This window comes from Mastomys coucha, unplaced genomic scaffold (genome assembly GCF_008632895.1).
Source record: "Mastomys coucha isolate ucsf_1 unplaced genomic scaffold, UCSF_Mcou_1 pScaffold6, whole genome shotgun sequence".
Classification (NCBI taxonomy): domain Eukaryota; kingdom Metazoa; phylum Chordata; class Mammalia; order Rodentia; family Muridae; genus Mastomys; species Mastomys coucha.
Window position 1 is genome coordinate 77783303 of NW_022196912.1, and position 18862 is coordinate 77802164.

Sequence of the window (18862 nt, forward strand, 5' to 3'; positions counted from 1 at the left end):
CTACTTACATCTTATTAGTTACATCTTATTAGCTACATACTTATTCCTAATTCTACATCTTACATCTGTCCTTACATCTTACTTCTATATCTACATCTTCTCTCCTATCCCATTACCAGCCCTAATTCTACATACTTACTCCTAAATCTCTCCTAACCCATCACCAGCCCCAATTCTACATACTTACTCCTAATTCTTATTCTCTCTTACTTACTATACTACATACTTACTATTCTATTACTTACTCAATACTTTTTTTCTCCCTCCAGCTCTTGTGGGTTAAATACTTTCTCTGGTCCCAATCATCATCGGCTACGTGGCAAAGCATAATAGGCTACAAGAAATCATACCAACTTGCATCATAAACTAGAGGCACACAGCTTTTCCAACTAAGGCTTGTTTATCTCAATGCTCTCTGCTCTGGCCGGAGACCAGGTGTTTTATATATATATATATACACATACATATATATATATATATATATATATATATATATATATATATATATACACATACATATATATATATATAGTGGCAGCTGCGGCTCGCCACAGTAGATCATTTGGAATCTTAGTAAATTCTCACTCAGAGAAAAGTAAGTAAAGATTTCTCTTTTTATTTATAGGCACTGTGTAAGTGACTTAAAAATAAACTTCTATCTTAAACACTGTGAAGACAGAATGTGGGGAGTGGAGGAAGCCATGAGTATATGAAGCCCTAAGTAAACGTGTGTTGTTGATATTTGCCAGCCATATCACAGACCAAAGCTTCAGAACTATGGGGAATTGTCAGAGCCTTCCCCAGGTAAGGCACAGAGGGATAGCAAATTCTTTCACTGGTCCAAGTGCAAATGTCTACCATAGCTTTCTCCTCCTCTGACTAGATGTTAATGCCCTTAAGACTTCTTGTGGACAGAGACTGTTCCTAATGAAATTGGCTAAACTTACCTATATATTCAGTATTATGTATAACAGCATCTTCTTACCTATCTGAGTGTAATAACTCTGACTCTTTGTTCAGCAGCCTGTATAAACACATGGAGATTATGGGGTGCTATATTTTCTTCATAACAGAATACAGACCACTGAGTCCCAGCTTTTCTGTATGTATCTATGATTTCTTCATCCCATCACTAACCCTTACTCACAGTTCTTGGACCCAAGACATGAAAGGTTATAATAAAGATCATTTGTAAGTAAATATTCACCAGAATAGTTTGTAGGAGCAATAGATAAATATGGGAGAAATTAATAATCTGGAATTCAGGAAGCAAAATATTCTAAAGAAATGTGATGAGGTAACTTTTATAATCTGATAGCATGCATTATTCTATTTGTTTTTCATAATTTTTATCAAAGTGTTCCATGATGCTGATATTACTTCCCATACATGAAGCTGATGTTTTTCAGGGTAAGAATTACTATTATTGAAATTATGATGAGACCTTTTCTCATTACACTTGTTAATACACATGGTCTTGAAAATCACTATTTATATAGAAAGATGCTAATTTGAACTGACATTAATCAATAGATGTTATGACTTATATCAGAATGCTAACTATCTAAGAAGAACCTGTTGATATATGTGACAAGAAATAATTATTTTCTCAAAAGAAATTGACATTCCTGAGGGAAGGTAATTTCTACCCAAAGTAGACACGCCATTGCAGTGGTTATTTCTTCTACATGAATACTGACTGTTAGCATAATGAGAAAAGTATAACTTTAATAATTTTTAGTATTGTAATACAACTTTTCTATTCTCTGTATTTGTTCTTTTACCATCTTTCATATTTTCAAATGCTTTCTAATAGATTTTTTCCACATGAGCTACATAATTCAGCATGTGGTACCATCAGAGTGAGGTATATTTAAGAAACACCACAGTCTCTGAATGTGATTTGCCAAATTACTCATGCTTTCATTTTTCTTCAGCTTTGCTTTATTTTGGTTTGTGAAAATGTATCTAATATCTATATTTTGTGATACCTGATTCGAAAGGGCTTTGTTTTTTTATTTGATATCTTCAAAGTTCATGCTAATGATCAAAAAGATTGGTAGATGATCTTGAATAGTTTGTCAGAAGGTTTTGTGCTCACAAATTATGAAATTATTCATGTCTTTATTTTTGAAAGTCAAAGTATTTATACTTTATAAAATATTACTACATAAAATACATGTTGATTTGCTAAAAGCTAACTTAGCTTCCTATGTTGATAAATTCACCTAACGGGAGTATTCTGCACACAGAGAGAATCTAACTCAACAATCTCATATTGAAGATCAACAAAGTACTATTTTGGAAAAAGTATAAACAAAATAATTGCATAAGTTGGCAAAATCACATTGCTTGAACCTTAAGTATTTAAATAAGAGATAGTGACAAAAGTTCACTAGGGGTAAAGAATTGCTGATCGTGAGACAAACTTTTTTCATTAAAAAAGTAAAAGGTTAAATAAAGATAAAGCTCAGAGCAGCAAAAAGAGCTCTAGAGACTTTGGGAAAGCAGGATGTCCAGATGTTCTTCTGGCATTTATTACTGGTATGTACAGAAAGGTGAAAAAGGTCAAGTGGGTAAGCAGCAGATCTCAGTGAAGACAATGGCATCATCATCATTTATTCTCTGAGTCTGAGATTAGAAAGGCTACTTCTAGCTGGTTAGTTAATAATCCTCTCTAAAGTGAATTAAAGACTATAGTGAATTTCATTCTCCATATATACTTGATACTAATGGTATTTGAAGTAATCATGGTAACCTAATATAGTTTTGGCAGTTATGTTTCAAACAATACATTATAGTATTCAAGCAGAAAAGAAGGAAAAGTATACTTCCTAATATTGATGTGTACATGTAATTTGTTGATATGAGATCTATTGAAATTTATGATTATAATATTCTGTAAGTATAGCAATAGTAAGTATCCTGCCTTATTGTTGTTTTAAAAAAGAATCTCAAAACCATGTTGATGAAACATTATTTTATATTTTCATCTGACAATACATGGAAACAACAGTGATATTCATGTGCATCATTATGACCCATTTCTGGTGATTTGATATCCAATGTTGACTAGAAAAAAGATCAAGTTAGAACACTGAATAATGTGGATATCTTTTACTATAAATACACACAGTCTTTTAAGTCCATTTTTCTTTTCTTTTTATTTCTTCGTGTTTTCTTTGATGGATTCATCATTAATTGAGGGTTAAGTACCACACTACCTCCTTGCATTTTCAATTAGATGAGGATGTTTCCCCATTAGTTATATGCCAATTAAGAGCAATATTTTAGATTTCTCCTTTTATTTATAGGTACTCTGTGATTTAAAAATAAACTTCTATCTTAAGCACTGTTAAGATAGACTGTGGGGGAGTGGAGGAAGCCTTGAGTATATGAAGTCCTAAGTGAATGTGTGTTGTTATTTTCCAGCCATATCACAAATCAAAGCTTCAGAACCATGGGAAATTGTCAGTCTTCTCCAGGTGAGGCTCAAAGGGATAATGAATTCTTTCACTATTCCAAGTGCAAATGTCTACCACAGCTTTCTCCTCATCTAACTAGATGTTAATGCCCTGAAGACTGCTTTGTGCACAAGATATGGAAAAATCAAACTGATATGAGTATTTTTTGGTTGGAGTTTTAGTCCCTGGGAGCTCTGAGGGTACTAGTTAGTTCATATTGTTGTTCATCTTTAGGGGCTGCGAACCCTTCAGCTCCTTGGGTCCTTTCTCTAGCTCCTTCATTGGGGACCCTATACTTAGTTCAATGGATGGCTGTGAGCCTCTACTTCTGTATTATTCGGGTACTGTCAGAGCCTCTCAAGAGACAGCTATATCATGAAGGTTCTATGCTCCAGTGTAGAGGAATGCCAGGGCCAGTAAGCGGGTTGGGCGGGGGATGGTGAGTAAGGGGAGGGAGGAGGGAAAAGGGGTTTGTTTTACTTTTTGTTTTTTTTCTTTTTTTTTTTTTTTTTGGAGGGGAACCTTGGAAAGGAGATATTGCAAATAAAGAAAAAATAAATTATCCATATAAACTAAAAAAAAAAAACTGATATGAACTGAAACGTTAATAATATGAACGTCATCTATCAAAGAAGAAAAGGAAAAACATTCTTACACTTTCATGTTCTTTGTGACTTATAATAACAACCTGTCAGGGAAGATATTTCAACTGGTATAATAGTGGCATGATTATGACAGGTTTAACCAACCAGTTTCTGACTGGATTTAAAGAGCAATTCATAGCATGAACCAATACCTGGAGCTAAAATCTGGTCAAAAGACAGTCTCAGAAGTCACTAGGCCCCAGTGAGAAACCTACTCTTTAATTATGAATCTTATTGCTGAAACCTCTTTTTCATTTATCAACAAAAATAACATTTATGAAAATACATTTCTTTATGTTTTTGTTTTGTTTCTTAATTTAGAAAGAAATAAAGAATAAGAAGTAATATGGTGGGATTGAGGATGTTTGATCCCCCAGTGTAGGGGAATGCCAGGGAGGGAAGACAGGAGTGGGTGGGTATGGGGAACACCGTCATAGAGGCAGGGAGCATTGGTTAGGGGGTTTCTGAAGGGGAGAATTGGAAAGGGGAAAACATTTGAAATGTAAATAATATAGCATTATAAATTGCTTAAATTACAAGATAACTGAAATTTTGAGACATGGTTTGTGTTGCTTTTTCTTTTAAGACTCTTGGATGATATTACAATTATCTCCTTGTTATTGGGCAAATGCCAATGAAGTAGGAAATTGAGGAACGTTTTAAATCTATACAATGCTTTTTGTTTCAAAAGCACATCGAACACAGCATTGACCTGATTTCCAGGGCTCATTTGCGGACTCACCAATGTCATATATTGCAATCTAAGAAGCTTAATAGGCTATAGAAAGCTTCCTAAACAGAAAAGAGAGAATTAAATGAATCAACAAGAAGGTTCTATATCCTTTTTGTAAATCAAGATTTTCCTTTTTGTAAACCAAGCACTTAATAGAATGCAAAAATTATGAAGTCAATCATTTGAATGTAAAATAAAAGTACTACACTTCATAATGCGCAAAAGTCAACAATCACATTAAAGCTTGTAAAATGTGCAAACTACAGTGTCAGTTCTGAGGTTTCAAAACCTGTCTCATTTGCTATAAAAATGAGACATTTTTCACATTAAAATTTTTATGATAAAATAATCTTCAGTTTAGAGGAGAATTCCTCTTTTAAAAATATATTTGGAATGTTGATATAGCATGGTAAAAGACCAGGATATCTTTCTAAAATACAATTTTACACTATCAGTACTGGTGGCCCCTTGAACAATCTTATGTTTGTGTCGATTTAAAGAACCTTTAAATATAGGCATGGTGGCACACATTTACAGGCTCACTTTTAGGGATGCTGAACCTGGCCAGGCAGACTCACCTAATCAGATCCCTTCAGGTCAGTAAGGGACCCTGTTGAAGAACAAGGTGTCTGGGACCTGTGGGAAAATCACAGCGATTGGCCTCTGGACTCCACATGTTCATGAGCCTAATCACATGCAGAACTACAAATACGGGTTCAAGCAATAAACATACACATAAACACACACACACACACACACGCACGTACACATGCACATGCACACACACACACAAATATGACCTCTCTTCTCAATGCATAAGAATGCTTAGATATTTAATAATTGGAAAGGCTTGTGCTATGCTTTGAAGACAGAATATAATTGTTATAGCAACCAAAACTTTAGCAATGCTGTGTAATTTTAAAACTTTATCCCTACAGATTATATGATAAATTAAAATAATCAATATAAAATATTAAAAATATTATTTAAAATAGACAATAGTTATAAGTTGATATCTTTGAAAACCTTAGAAAACAAAAGACAATGGGTGCACTGTACCTGTCTTCAGACACACCAGAAGAGGGCATTGGATCCTGTTACAGATAGTTGTAAGCTATCATGTAATTGCTGGGAATTGAAATCAGAACCTCTGGAAGACCAGTCAGGACTCTTGACCAGTGAGCCATCTCTCCAACAATTATGAGAATCAATTTGGTGGCTCATTAGAGAATTGGAAATAGTTCTACCTGAAGACCAAGCTATACCACTCTCGGGCATATACCCAAATGATACTCCACTATACCAAGAGGACACATGCTTAACTGTGTTCATAGAAGCCTTATTTGTCATAGCCAGAAGCTGGAAACAATCCAAATGTCCCTCAGCTGAAGAATAGATACAGAAAATGTGGTCCATTTACACAATGTAATACTATTCAGCTGTCAAAAACTAGGACATCATGAATTTTATATGCAAATGAATGAAACTGGAAAATATCATTCCAAGTGAGGTAACTAAGACCCAAAAAGCCATGCATGGTATGTACTCACTGATAAGTGGATATTACCCAAAAAGTTTAGAATACCATACAAGTCACAGAATGTGGGACGCTTAAGAAGGAAGGCCCAAGTGTGGGTACTTCAATCCAGTATAGAAGGGGGAACAAAATAATCATTGGAGGAAGAGGGAGGGAGACATCTGGGTGGGAAATGGGAGGGAGATGGGAAGGAAAAAGGGAGTAGGATCAGGTATGGGAGGAAACAGGAGAGAAGCGCAGAGGGCCAGAAGAATGAATGGAAATAGGAGGCAGTAGGGGGTAGGGAGCATCAGGGGAAACTTCTAGTAGTCCCAGATATCTGGGATGTGAGAGGCTCTCAGGACTCAATAGGGATGACTTTATCCACAACAGTGGGGAGATGGAACCTGAAGAGAGCACCTCCAGCAGAGAGGCATGGTCCTTTGTTGAAGCATGGGGCCACCCACACATCTTCAAAATGGAGCAGAGACTGAAGGAAAGGCCATCCAGTGACCAGACCAACTTGGGATCCATCTCATGTACAGGCAACAAACTCTGGCATTATTCCTGATGCCAAGTTATGCTTACAGACAGGAGGCAAGCAATGATGTCCTCTGAGAGGCTCTAGCACCAGCTGAGTGAGATAGATGCAGATACTTATAGCCAACCACTGCTTTGAAGTCAGGGACCCCATGGAAGAGTTAGGGGAAGGACTGAAGGAGCTGAGTGGGATTGCAAACCCATAGGAAGTACAACAGTATCAACTATCCCAAAACCCTTAGAGCTCCCAGAGGCTAAGTTACCAAGCAAAATCCATACATGGGCTGGTCAGTGGCCCCTGGCACTTATGTAACAGAGGACTGCCTTGTCTGGCACCCTTAATCCTGTAGACACTTGATGACTCAGGGAAAGAGGATGCTGGTCAGGTTAAGGTGGGGATGGGTAGGTGAGTAGGGATGAGTGGGTGGGTTGGGGAGCACTTTTTCAGAAGCAAAGGGGAGGGGAAGGAGATGAAGAAGTCATGGTGGGAGGACCAGAAAGGGGGCAACATTTGGAATGTAAATAAATGAAATAATTTATTAAAAAACGACAGTAGGTTTGGAGGAAAAAAAAATTAAATTGATGTATTTTCTAGAAAATACCAAGCACAACTATGATGAAGTAGAGCCTCACGCAAGGAAAAGTGTTCCCAGTCAGAAATACTAAAGATACCAAGTGCTGGTGAAAGACTAAAGACTACAATGTGACAAGAATATAAAGCAGAATATCAGATGTCCTCTATATCAGATATTTATATTGTGATTCATAAAAGTAGCAAAATTATAGTCATGAAGTACCAATGAAATAATTTTATGGTTAGATGTCACCATAACTGAGTGACTATGCTAAGCTTTTGCAGCATTAGGGATGTTGAAAACCCTTGGTATAGAGAAAGGGAACCTTAATCAAACCTGGGGGAGAATGTAAATTTATCAAAACTAGTGAAAGCAAAAGAGATTACTCGGAAACTAAGATGGGAGCTACTACATAGGACAAATTCCAATACTTCTCCATAAATCCAAATGAAATGAAGCTAATACATCAAAGAGATATCTGTCCATCCATGTTCTTTGTAGCACTAGTCACAATAGCTTAGAAACATAAACAACCTAAGTGCGTATGATTTGATGAATTAATAAAAAATAAATGATACATATTCACCATAGAAAATACTGCTTTAAGCAATGTTTAGAGAAGTGTATTTCTATAATGTTTCTCCAGAAATACCTACAGTACATTGATAACAGTACCAATATTACAATTATGAAGTCTTAATGATTGGGGTTCACCACGACATGAGGAACTGTAGTCAAGGGTCACAACTTTAGGAAGGTTGAGAACCACTGCTATAGACAAACATAAGCATGTATTTCAATAGTTTCACTAATGACAATCCAACACTAAATTCCACTCTCATCTTAAAACAATTTGTGGTCCCCCACAAATCAATCTATGGAAGTTTGTATGCAGTAATTTAACTTTATTATTAATCCTATTTTTATAGTCTATTTTCCAAAGTTTTATGATTCACAAGTATCTTAGTTACTTTGATGAGCATAAGCTCCTGAGAATTCTTTTTGTCTTTTATTTATGAAGTTTTTAAATCAGTACATAGTAATATTAGTTATACCAAAATTATATTCAGTGGTGTAAAAAATGCTCTATGACTTGCTAATTGTTTTGTTGCTTATTTTATTTTCTGAGACAAAGTCTCACTACATAGAAGAGGCAGACCTTGAACTCACAAAATCCTCCTACCTTTGCTTCTTACTTAGTTACCTGACAGAGAGAGAGAGAGCAAGAGAGAGAGCAAGAGAAAGAGAGAGAGAGAGAGAGAGAGAGAGAGAGAGAGAGAGAGAGAGAGAGAGAAAAGAGTGATTTTCAAACTTCCTAAATTTCTTGGCAAAATATTTTCTCAATAAGTAATGAAATGTATCAAGTGATTTAAATTAATCTTGAGAAAGATTTGGTGTTTTAGTAAAGTTTCACCAGTATTTTAACACGTGACTCTTCTAGGCAGTAGCTTTGGGAGAATTCTCCTTAATTGATTTACAATGACATTAGAAGCTTCCAGAGCTCCAGATTTCAAGAAATCAATGTTCTCCAAAGATCTGACAATGTAATAAAGAAAATATAATGGAGGAAATTACATAATAAAACTGGCATATGGTTATACATAAAGGCCTTTCTTCTTTTTGTGCCTTTTATATAGAAATCATAGCATTTGTAACTATATTTATAGCACAGTTTTAAATATGTGTGCCTCATTTCAGCTACATAGAGTTTTAAAAATTGTTAATGTTCTTTTACTGTGACTGTGTGATTAGCAAATAATTGAGAATGTCTAAGGCTTAAACTTAATATGTTGATATAGTAAAGCTATCACCAAGTTCAGGACAATTAACGTATCAACATCTATCATGTCTACTCATCATTTTTTCCCTTCCTTCCCTGCCCCCTTTTTTCCTACTTTTGGTTTGCCTCTCCATTTTCTTCAGTCTCTCTCTCTGTCTCTCTCTGTCTTTCTCTCTCTCTCTCTCTGTTTGTGTGTGTTTTTTCTTTTCTTTTTTGTGTATTTGTTTGAAGGAAGTGGGTAATGAAGTTACTTAGTAGCAATGGCCAGCAGGCGTGTGTAAACCAGATAGTCAGAAATCAATCATCTTATAAACGTGACATATTTTGCTCTTTATCAATTTTGTACCGTCTCCTGCCTCTTGCAACCATTAACCTATTGTTTGTTTATACAATTTTAATAAAACTTTTATAAATAACTAAGATGTGGCATTTGTTTTCTGTCATTCTTATTTCTATTACTAAGTGCATATGAGTAGATTTGAGGGATGTTGCCTGATTTCATTTTCTAAATATAACTTCAATCTTCACTTATGAAAATTGATGAGAAAACAAAAGATTATATATTTCTTAACTTTCAATAACTTACAGATTTCATAGAAAAAGTCTTTTAAAGGAAGCAAAATCATTTTATAGCCATTAATAACTTATAATTATATCAATACATCAATATCTTGTCTCAAAATCAAATTGTGACAGTATGTTTTATCTTTAACAAAAATAGCTGCAAAAGCTGCTGTTGATAAAGTTCTTTAGGAATCTCTAAAAGAGCTTTTCTTCCACTAAATTAGCTGCCTCACAGCTTCATTCTAGATTCATACATGATGGTTGTGATTGTGTTTGATTAAATTCCATCATGTGTGGTTAAATTGTGGCTCCTCAAAGTATTTGAAAATGATTTGTTTTTATTAATTACAACAATTTGAAGGGTTCCAAAGCAATTCAAACAGGACGTGCCAGGAAGTCCCAGGCATTGGTCCTTTTTTGTCTTTCTCCACTAATTTCAATATCAACCTGTACTAGAAAATTGCTGACACAAAAGCATGCCAAGGACAGCTTAACATATATAGTTATAGTGATACAGGGATGCTACAGATATAGTTTGGTAGATTTGGCAGATGGTATAGATTAGATAGGTATTGATATGAATATAGAGTTGGATGTAGATAGAGATTTAGAATGTGATATGGATTGACATAGTGATGGTGATCCTATTCAAAATGACGATTATTATTTAGTGTGGGTCCAAGGCTGTGCCTTAGGGTGTGCTCTGACTACTTAGTTCCCAGCAGATTCTGTTGCTCGCGTATTATCCATATATTATTAATAAAAGCATAGCACATAGGTGAATTTTGAGAACAGATTTTTCCTCTTAGACTTTATTAATTTAAAAAGATTAAACCTCAAGGAGAATAAAGAAGCCAGATTAACAAGACAACTGATCAGTGGTAACCTATACCTGCAAAGTTTATTTAATTAATACAGTTCCATCCAGACATTAATTGCATTACTCTAATTGTTCTTTGTTATACTTCTTAAAATATGAAATAAAGTTTATGACAAATCAGAATAGTTCTAAAGGACATTCAGACCACATCCCATGACATCATGTTTCAAAAGATTAGAGGAAACCCTAATCATCTAGAACTCATACGAACAGTGAGGCACTCATTGTGTCTACACAGTTTCACATGCAGCTTTTGTTCAGTGTCACAGCAGAGCTGTCTCCAGCAGGGCAGCTGGTAAAGATTGCTTGGATAGCTCCCGTGGGAGGAAGCAGGTGAGGAGACAGAATAGCAAGAGGTTAGTTGGCAAGAAGAGAATATTCTTGGCTCCCATTCAGAACTTATCTGAATGTATGCACTTATTCTATCAACATGCCTGGTGGAAATGGTTGCCACCTGCCCCTATTCCCAGGAGCTAACTCTCCTGCTGCCTTGGCAAGTTATAGTTCATAAGGCTGTTGAGGTTGCAGTATCAGGATTCTGGAGATGTGCCCTTGCCGCCCAGAAGGTAGCTGATATACATCAGGTGTAGTATATTTAGACTGGCAGAGTTCCCTGCTTAGCAATCAGGCCTCTGTATACTATTGTTGCTGCTCAGTGGCAGCTGCCCCAGATATAATGAGATCAGCATATCCCATAAACACCTAAAAACATTTGTGCTTATAAATGTCAGGTTAGATTAAATTTTAAGTAGAAAGCTCATTACACTTCAGGAAAAGAAATCAAAATTTTCTACGATATGATTAAATGTGAGCAAACAAAATATTAAAATTATGATAAAAATGGCACTATTTTTGATATTTTACTTTGATATATTTATACTATGATCATGTGTATATATTCAGTGTAATTAAACCTTGGATAGATAATCTTCCTTACCTATACATAAAGTAGATAACTTCACAATGATTAAAGAATTGGTATTTATAACAAGAAGAGGAGTTAAGTCATGTACATGTGTATAAGTCTAAATGAGAGTGAATAAAAGCCTCCGGGCTCGAAAGTAAAAAGAAGTGATTGTTCCAGTAAAGAACAAGGACAAAAATCCATGATTTCACCATTACTTTTCCATTTGCTCATTGGTTCATTGGCATATGATCTGAAAGCAATGTCTTACCATTCTGAATTCAGAATAAAATACAAAATAGTGATGTAAGAAATAGAATTTTACTAAATACCAATTGTACCAACCGTCGGCACCATTTGGGGGAAAATGCTGTCAGTATTGTCAACAGAAAAACACAGAACTAGAAGAAAACCAAATTTCCATTGGATGATATGATATTTAGCAGCAGTAACATATACGCATACTCTATATACCTCCATTTCTTCACAGTTTTTCCTACTAAGGAAAGCTAAATAAAACATCGAATATAAGAAAATGGTTATGTTCTATAACAGTAGTCTGATTTTTCAAGTTGTTCAGATAGGAATTTAGTATTCTGAAAGGAGGTATATAAAGTATTCTTTTTATTTTGTAAGTAAGTAAAATAAATGTTTATTTTAATAAATAATACAAATAAATTCCTATGACACACTTTAAACTAATATGAACTTAACCCGTTTTAAAATTCGAAGAGTCACAAATCTGTCAGCAGTTGAAAATGAAATAATGCCACTAATATCACTGAACCAATGAAGGTATACTTTATGGTTGGAAAAAAGCAACTGAAGTAGTGGAACTAAGAATGGATGAGGACAGTGTTGCATGACTCTCTTGGAGAGATGTAAACAGAAATCTATGCGCCTCAGATATGGCATCAATGACAAATTAAAGGACAATTCCACTCACACCCAGTTTAGGGAAGTTCTCAGTTCACTGGGATCATGTACAGGATCATAGATGACTCAAAGGATGCTGTATCACAACCAAACGTAACTATAAACTCAAGAAAAATGCATCTCTGAAGGGCCTCACAGGGCCTGCAGATAGCTATACTCATCTATTTCTAGCAATTCCTACTGCTTACACAAACCACAAAAGGGGTATTGTTAGTTTCAAGAATTTCCTTTCTTTTTTCTTTTTCCTCTTCCTTTTATTGTTTTCCATTTATTTGTTTATTTTTGTTTGTTTATTTATTCACTTTACACGCCCCTCGCTAGTCCTCCTCCTCCTAGTGTCTCCTTCACACAGCCCATCTCCTCGGGCTTCTTGCCCCTTCTCTGAGAGGATGGAGATTCACCCTTTAGCGATAGCTCCTGCTCCTGTTACGGTATCCACATGAAGACAGAGCTGTACCTCTGCTATTATGTGCCAGAGGCCTAGGTCCAGTCAGTGTGTGATGTTTGGTTGGTGGTTCACTCTCTGAGAGGGCCCAAGGGTCCAGGCTATTTCCTGTGGAATTCTTATCGCCTCCAGAGCTGTTGATCCTTCCCCCAACTCCTCCATTAAAGTCCCTTAGCCCCCACTAATGTGTGGCTATGGGGTTCTGTATCTGTGTCATCAGCTGCCTGGTGAAGTTTCTCAGAGGACAGATACACTACATTCCTGTCTGTAAGCATAAGAGATTATCTTTAGTAGTGCCAGGCATTGTTGCTTGCCATTGAGGTGGGTCTCAAGTTGGGCCAGCTATTGGTGGGCCTTTTCCCCAGTCTCTATGTTTGTTCCTGCCTTTCTTGTGGACAGGACAAAGTTTGGGTTGAAAGTTTTGATGATGGGTTAGTGTGCTTATCCCTGCACTGGATGTCCTGATTGTCTATGGGAGGTGGCCACTTCAGATTCTATATCACCACTGTTAGGAGTGACAGTTAAAGTCACCCCCATAGACACCTGGGAAACAGGACCAAGAATGATTGGAAATCAGTAGCTGGCTGTGCTAGGTGGTTAGGGGGCATCTCTATGAGCTTCCTATATCTTGTGAGTTATTTACTGAACTTTTGTAAAATCTGTTTAATTCCTGAGCCTATCTCCAAGGTAGAACTATTTAATTTTGGAGAAATTCCTTCTCAAAAGAGGGTAAGAGGAAGGTATGAAAAAGGTGGAGTTATAAGAACAAACATAACTAAGGGGACTTATAAACAAAATCAGTGCTTACAATTTCAGAGGGTTAGTCAATGACCATCAAGGAAGGGAGCTGGGTGTAGTTGGATAGCCAAGTGGGCAGACAGGCAAGGAACTGGAGCAGTAGCTGAGATCTTACATCGTGATCCACAGGTTAGCTTGGGGCCGGAGAAGATTCTGAGCCAGGTGTGTTTTGCTTTGCTTTGCTTTCTAGTTTCAGATACTTGAAACAGTTATTATAAAAATAAATTTCCCTCCTTCCAAGCACCCTCCCTTCCAAGCTTTCTCTCTTTCCAAGCACCTGCCCTTCCAAGCTTTCCCTCCTTCCAAGCTTTCCCTCCTTCCAAGCTTTCCCTCCTCCCAAGCACCCCCCTACCAACTCCCCTCTCTGTCAGATCTACAGGCCCTCTTTTCCTTCAGAGAGGAGCCTGCTCCCAGTGATATAAGCAAAACACAGCACAGTAAGATGCTATAAGTCTATACATAAACCCTCATATCAGGGCTGACAAAAGGCAATTCAGTGTGAGGGAAAGAGCCTCAAGAGTAGGCAAGAGAGTCAGAGACAACCCCAGTTTTACTATAAGGAGTTTAACAAAAAACAAACAAACAAACAAAAAACGAACTAAAGTTGGATAACCAAAGCGTATCCGCAGAGGGTTTAGTGCACACTTATAAAGGATACATGGTTGTATTTCAGACTCTGTGAGCACCTATTAGCCCTACTAAGCTGATTCTGTCGGTCACCTTCTCCTGGTGTCCTTTAACTCTCTACTTCCTCTATCTTTCCTCTTTTTTTCTACAGGGTTCCCTGAGCTCTACCTAATACTTGGCTGTGGGTCTTTGTATCTACTCCCATCAGCTGCTTCAGGGAACCTATATTATGTCAATTGGGCTAGGCTCCAATCCGTGAGTATAGCAGAAAATCATTAAAAATTATAAAAATCAATTCAATCCTCCCCTTCTATTTTTTGTCAGTTTGTGTTTAGTTCAAATCTTAGTCTTCCAGTTAAAAAAACTTCTGGACCCTAACCATCCAGTCAGTGTCTGGCATGGACTTCTTGTGGCATAGAATTTGAGTTATACCATACACTGATTAGCCAGCTCCACAAGGTATGGTCCAACATTGCCACAGCACATCTTTCAGAGAGGATATGTTGTGGGTTGTAAACATTAGAAGTATGACCTGATTACAGAAGATGAGCTCTTCGGGCTCGATACCCTCCATTACCAGTGGTCCTTGTTAGGTTCACCTTCGTAGGTTCCAGAAAGATTCCAGTGCACTCACTAGGTTGCCACACCACATCCCAAATACCCTCCAATTACAGTTCACTTCCCCTGTATTCTCTCCCTCCATAGCTCTCATCCCCACCAGCCCACAGTCCACTCACAAAATCTATTATCCCTTCCCAGGAAGATCCATGCATCCACTGAGACCTCTCCTCTTTATCTAACCCATACATTGTATTATGATTATCCTTTACTTAACAGCTAATGTCCATTTATAAGGGACATTTAACAGGGACATTTAATTTAGGTTTATTCTAGTTGTTGGCAGTTATAAACTAGGCTACTATGAAAGCAGTAGAGCATATGTCCTTGAGGTAGGATGGGGGGGGGGTCTTTGGAGTATATGCCAAAGAATGGTATAGTTGAATATTGACTTAAATTGATTTCCAATATTCTGAAAAATTGCCATAATCATTTTCATAGTGACAGTAGGAATTTGCACTCCTACCAGAAATGGAGGAGGGTTCCCCTTGTACCACATTATCATCATCATAAGCTGCCACTTGTGTTAATGATCTTAGCCATTTTGACAGTTGTAAGATGAAGTCTCAAAGTAATTTTGATTTGTATCTCTAATACCTAAGGCTGTTGAACATTTTTTAAGGATTTCTAAGCCAATGAAATTCCTATAATGAGAATCCTCTGTTCAGGTTTGTCCTCCAAATTTTAATTGGATTGTTTGGTTTGTCGATGTCTAGTTTCTAGAAAAATTTTATATATATATATATACATATATATATACATATATATGTTAAAAGCAGATTACTTGCTTTTGGTAGGATAGCCATTTTTACTATGTTAATCCTACATATTTATGAACATCAGAGTTTAATCCATCTTCTGGTATCTTTTTCAATTTCTTTCATTGAAGATTTGAAGCTTTTTGATGTATAAAACTTTTACATGTTACAGTTACCTCATGATATTTTATATTGTTTGTGGCTATTGTGAATGGTGTGCTCTTTCCCTGATTTCTTTCTCAGACCATTTGTCATTTGTATAGGAAGGTTACTGATGTGTGTGTGTGTGTGTGTGTGTGTGTGTGTGTTTATTAGTAATAAAAGATAGAATTTTGGGTGTTGCTATGTATACTACCGTATCATTCACAAATAACACTAGCTTATCTTCCTCCTTTTCAATGTGTATCGCTTTGAACACCTTCCATTTTCTTATTGCCCTAGCTAGAATTTCAAATGCTATAGTGAATGTATATGGAGAGAGTGGATAGTCTTTTCTTGATTTTAGTGGAATTTCTTTGAGTTTCTCTTCATTTAATTTGCTGTTGGCTATACATTTGCTGGAAAGTATCTTTATTATGTTAGAATATGTGCCTTGTATCCTTCATCTTTTCTAGATATTTATCAAAAAAGAATGTTGGATTTTGGAAAAGGCTTTTCTACATCTAATGAGATGAACATGTGGATATTTTTCTTTCAGTTTGTTTATATAGTGGATTACAGGGACAGATTTTTCATATACTGAACCATATGCACATCTTTTGAATAAAGTCTACTTGTTCATAGTGGATGATCTTTTTGATGTGTTCTTGGAATCAGTTTGCCTGTATTTTAGTATTTTTTACACAGATGTTTTACTGGCTGGTGTTAGGTGTCAACTTGACATATGCTGGAATTATCACAGAGAAAGGAAGCTCTCTTGAGGAAATGTCTCCAGGAGATCAGCTGTAAGGCATTTTCTCAATTAGTGATCAAGGATGGGAGTGCCCATTGTGGATAGTGCTATCCCCAAGCTGGTAGTCTTAGGTTCTATAAGAAAGCAAGCTGCACAAGCCAAGGAAGCCAGCCAGTAAGGAACATTACTCCATGGCCTCTGTATAAGCTCAGATCCTGCTTCCTGACCTGCTTGAGTTCCAGTCCTGATTTCTTGTAGTGATGAACAGCAATGTGGAAGTATAAGCTCAATAAACCATTTCCTATCCAACTTGCTTCTTGGTCATGATCTTTTGTGCATGCATAGAAACCTTAACTAAGACAGATGTTCATCAGGGATTTTGTCCTATAATTCTTTTTCTGTATTGAATTTTTGCATGGTTTGGGTATCAGGGTGACTTTTGGCTCATAAAATAAATTTGGCTGTTTCTTCTGATTCTATTTTGTGAAATAACTTGAGGAGTAGTAGCACTAAATCTTCTTTGAAGGTCTGGTAGAACTCATCTACCTTGAAAGCATCTGAACCTAGCCTTTTTGTTGTTGTAGTTGAGAGACTTTTAATGGCTGCTACCATTTCCTTAGGGTTTATAAGCTTACTTAAATTGTCTAATCTTGATTCAATTGGTAAGTGCTGGTAAAAAGGTTTTAAAATATGACCTAATAATTCTTTGGATTTTCCTACTACTATATACCCATATTGCTTTTGATTTCTTGATTTGAATTCTATCTCTCAGTTGTTTAAAGGTTGTTCTATATATTGATTTTCAAAAGAAACAACACTTTGTTGTTTTTTTTTATTCTTTTTATTGTTCCCTTTGTTTCTATCTTATTGATTTCTGCCGTCAGTTTGATTATTTCCTACTATCTACTCCTCTGGAGTGTGCTTGCTCTTGTTCTATACCTTTCAGGTGTGTTGCTGATTTGCTAGTATGAAATCTTTCCAATTTTTCTATGGAGACACATAGTGCTAAAAGATTCCTCTTAGCACTGCTTTCATTGTGTCTCATGAATTTGGGAATGCTGTGCATTATTTTTCACTAAATTCTAGGATATTTTTAATTTCTTTATTTCTATCTTGACTCAGTAGTAATTCAGTAAAGATTTAATCAGCTTCCACGTATTGGTAGGCATTTTGATGTTTTTATTGTTGTTTCTGTTGTTGAAATGGAGCTTGTTTTCATTTTGATCTGATAGGATACAAGGAGTTATTTCATTTTTATTCAAACTTGCTCAGACTTGCTTTGTGGCGAAGTATGTTGTAAATTTTGAGCAGTTCTATGAGGTGCTGAAATTAAGGTATATTCTTTTGTGTTTAGGTAAAATATTATATAAATACCTATTAGTTCAATTTTGTTTTTGTAATTATTTTACAAATGTGTATACCCTTGATTTTGATGCAAAAAAAAAATGTTAAGAGCTGACAAATCATCTTGGTGGAAATTTTTTTGAATATAAAGCTTCTTTCTCTGTCTCTTTGAGTAATATTGGTTTGAAGTCTGTTTTGTTGGACATTATATGACTATATCACCTTGCTTCTTAGCTCTATTTGCTTGGAATATTCTTTTTCAAGGGTTTACTCTGAGGTAATGTCTTTGCTCTTCTTATGTGTATTTCTAGTACCCAGCCAATGGATGGATGCTGTTTTCACAAGGAAACAGTTATTCTGTTAGTCTGTGTCTTTTTATTGTAGAATTGATACCATTGATATTTACAGATAGTGATGCCCTATTAATCCCTTTTATTTTATTTTTGTTGTTGGCTTTGTTATGTGTATGTATGTGTGTGTGTGTGTGTGTGTGTGTGTGTGTGTGTGTGTGTGTTTGTTTCTTCTTTTGGTTTTGTTGCTATGAGGTTATTTATTTCCTATGTTTTCATGGCTAGATTTAACCTCCTTGGGTTGCAATTTTCTTTTTACTGTCTTCTGTAGGGCTGAAATTATAGAAGGTATTGTCTAAATTTAATTTTGTCATGAAATATCTTCTTTTCTCCATGTATGTTGATTGAAAGTTTTGCCAGTTACAATAGTTTGGGGTGGCATCTGTGGTCCATTAGATGACATACAGTAGATGCCATACATTAGATGTGGTCCACAGATGCAGGGCATCTGTCCAGATTCTTTAAGCTTTTACTATCTCCATTGAATAGTTGGG

At 36.0% G+C, this 18862-nt stretch overlaps 2 long non-coding RNA genes across 5 annotated transcripts in view; one reads left to right on the forward strand and one right to left on the reverse strand.

The window, feature by feature from the left end:
* Nucleotides 1–296: 296 nt before the first annotated feature.
* Nucleotides 297–18862, reverse strand: part of LOC116079898 — a 66031-nt gene continuing 47465 nt past the window's right edge. For 2 of the 3 annotated variants that reach the window (XR_004114197.1, XR_004114195.1), the window contains exons 4-5: nt 5420–5477; nt 317–334 (exon numbers count right to left, since the gene is read on the reverse strand). This is a non-coding gene — a long non-coding RNA (uncharacterized LOC116079898). Of the gene's footprint in view, nt 335–5419; nt 5478–18862 lie in introns of all 3 variants that reach the window. The other variant, XR_004114196.1, reaches the window with a different exon arrangement.
* Nucleotides 13470–18862, forward strand: part of LOC116079897 — a 57425-nt gene continuing 52032 nt past the window's right edge. The window contains exon 1 of one of the 2 annotated variants that reach the window (XR_004114193.1): nt 13470–13611. This is a non-coding gene — a long non-coding RNA (uncharacterized LOC116079897). The remainder of the gene's footprint in view (nt 13612–18862) is intronic. The other variant, XR_004114194.1, reaches the window with a different exon arrangement.